Raw genomic sequence first — 3,435 nt, 5'->3', positions numbered from 1 at the left:
ATTTTAGATTAAAAAATAAAAAATACACGATAAATCTATTAATTATATTACTATAATAAACATAACTTACTTAGAAAAAGAAAGTTTGAAATGTTGTTGCTAGTGGTTGAATAAGAGAAAGGAAAAGCTTGATGGGGGGAGAGAGCGAAAGGAAAGTGAGAGTGAGAGAAAGGAAGTTGAAATTGAAAATGAGTGAAAAAAGAAGCCCGTGCAGATGAGAGAGAGACAGAGAGGGAGGGAGGGAGAAAGAAGATGTTAGTGCGCCGTATTCATGGGCTTGCAAGGGTTAAATGTGTGTCGCGCATACAAGCAATACGTAACTTGCATATTAGTGCAATAAGCCTCTTGTATATTGTGCTTCTTCAAAATAACATCTGCAGATTCCTATAAAACACCGTTTCTAATAATATCATTGTTAAACTTACACTGCTTCTCAATACTAAAAAACGCAACATTTGAAATTTGGTTAGATTGAAGTTCTGATCCAATTCTATGTAAATCGCGACTAGTTACAAGATTTTTGGATTTTGAATGTAATTCACCTTAAGTCATCGCTGTTTACGTGCAATATCATGCAAAGCATAAATTACTATAAGTTGTAGCGGTATATGAAGAGGGAAGACTTTGTGAGCCACCTGATGCTTAGGATTGGCAAATACAACATTCGGATACAAGACTCTATAAGCCACCCGATTTTACCACTCTACGTATCGTGTTGAAGGACTTGGATCTGCAACTCTCTGAATGCGAAGGACAGAATCAACCCTGTTTGGCCAATGCAGATGCCACGTATGCTAGTAATAGGGAAACCACCGATCTCCATCTCTCCCATCTTTCACGTGAAGAAAATCTATGTTCAACGCCATCTCCGGTCGATGTTGTATCCTACCAAATTCTGATATCACTTGGTCCACTTGATGCCACTCAATCACTGCAAAATAGATAGATCAAGTTTGTCACCGCCGTCCATAACCTCGAGTGCTCTGCGGCAATTAACCCCGAGTGAACCACCACAACCACATCACGCATAGAATATGACTCCCACACAAACTAAATAAAAAATCTATTCTTAGTCAAACATAAAAGATAAAACATATATATCACATATGAAACGAATAAAATCCCTGAACAACTTACATCTAGAGTCCGCAACCTATCCAATGCAAGCCTCGTCTTAATAACTCTTGGCTCCTTCTAATCTTGCATAGGCTGCTACCTCGCCCACCTACAAAGTTGATTATTGGTTCAACATATATATACCCGAATATATTTATATAAATATTTCAAACATAAAAAATACTAAATCATATCTAGATGCCAACAGAAAAGAAAAGGTGCTGAAACCATATGACCTAAGTGTAGGAAACCACCAAAATATCCACTACTATAGTAGCTGCAACGGCCTGGCTAGATTGGTGACATTCTTGTTGGCCACCTGATACATGCATCTGTATAACCACCCTAGAGGGGCTGAACCCCTGCTATACTTGTCCATTTCATCGAGCTTTTCCACAAATGACAACAACTGAAGGTGAACATGATTCTCATTCTTGTCAGCTGAGTAGATACTAACATTATAATGTCGCCCATGCGTGTATATGCACTGTGTCTTCGGTAGCATTGGCTAGGAGCATTTGAACCATTCATGGAACCATGTGAAGTGCATTGTCATCTGCTTTATCTTATTCGGTGGCAGAAGCTCATCGAAAAGCTCCTAAGACCATTCCCAAATTAGTTTCCCATCAAGAATGAATTGTAAAAAGTCTATGAGGCACCCGCTGACTACCTCGCCATTGATAAACCACCCTAAGTGGTACACCACGTCCTATAAGGTTATCATGTATTCTTTGAATGACATATGAAAAGTGTGTGTCTCAAGAGGTCATCTCTCAATAAGTGCACTAACCAAAGGCTCATCCAACTTGAACCAATGGTTATATGTTCAGTCATGCCAGGTGGTACAACCTAATGGTCTCCAAGTAGGAGATGACTTGATCATGAAAAGGCATGTTCTGTTGCCTCCTGACACTGTATATACACCTACTTGGCTACATCACAAAGTAACAAGTTGATCAATCCTAATTACAATGTCATCTAATCATCGTTAAAAGTTCCAAAAATAATATATCACCTAATACAACATCAATAAACTGCACATTCTACTTAATAAAATCATTAATAGCCAACAAAACTAGCATAACAATATATCATGAACTTTGTGACTATCACTAGAATTCTACTTCTAATCAATAAAATCACTTTTTTTGGAATCTAACAAAAAATAAATATGCACTAATCTCTTTATTAATGAACCCAACAACGTGGGCAATACCATTAAGTCAGTATAGACGATCTTCTTCCTCTTACATGGCTCCACCCTTGTGTGATTCTCATGGTTCTCTCTAAAAATCTCTCCAAGATTAATTTAATCACTCTCCAAATGAAGAATCCGTGCCAAGCTATCACGGTTTTATATAGAAACAACAATATAAACCGTTGTAATTCACTGCAGTTTCTTTTCAACTAAATTTCTATGACTACGTAATCCGTGTAGGTCACGGTAGTTTATGGTTTAAATTGGTTTCTTCTTTGTGTGCATAAACCACAACCACTTAAAGTGATTTTTGGCTCATAGTTTTTACCTCATACCCGCATCTACCTATGGGGTTTGTTGGCCAACTTTTGTCTTTTTCCATAAACCCTACCACTTGTAGCGTTTTTTTTTTAATTCATAATAATACATGTAAACCGCTATTTTAAACTAATGAAAACAATAAGTCAACGCGGTTTATATAGATATGTAAAGAGATTTCAATATAACCAAATTTCAAATGTTATATTTGTGCAATTTAAGATCAGTTTGGATTGATTTTTGAAAAAATATTATTTTTTATTTTAAAAATTAAAATTTAATAGATAAAAGCTATTTCACATTTAAATGATTGTTTAAAAAGAAATGGACAAATGTAGAAATGAATACTTGAATAGAGGGGTTGGTTCGTTTGCAGAGAGCACACGCGTGAAGGTCAGGGATCTGATTCAGAGAGTTTGTTTTCAGTGATCAGTAACGGAACCACAAGGGAAATAGTACACAATTGTCTTTTTATTCCATAAATCAATTGTTTTTCTTTTATTTTATCAGGTACGTAATATTTTTGAGGTATATATATATATATATATTCTGATATTTAGTCATTTTACATCTTATAAAATACGATTTAACACTTGTCAATTGTTAAAAATATATGCTGCAAATTGTAGAGTGTTTTTTTTCTTTTGTTTTTTGAAGATGAAGCCAAAGATTGTATGTTGTACACTGCAATCTGGAACTTATATATATAAAATTCACAGTTCAAAATAATTTACATAGAAAATGATATTTTTTCTTTTGAAATATTTAAATAACACTATTTTTTATTTATGAAATATATATTC

Source organism: Arachis ipaensis, chromosome B06 (assembly GCF_000816755.2).
Source record: "Arachis ipaensis cultivar K30076 chromosome B06, Araip1.1, whole genome shotgun sequence".
Lineage (NCBI taxonomy): Eukaryota > Viridiplantae > Streptophyta > Magnoliopsida > Fabales > Fabaceae > Arachis > Arachis ipaensis.
The sequence above is the reverse complement of the archived record's forward strand: the minus strand, read 5'-3'. Positions refer to the sequence as shown.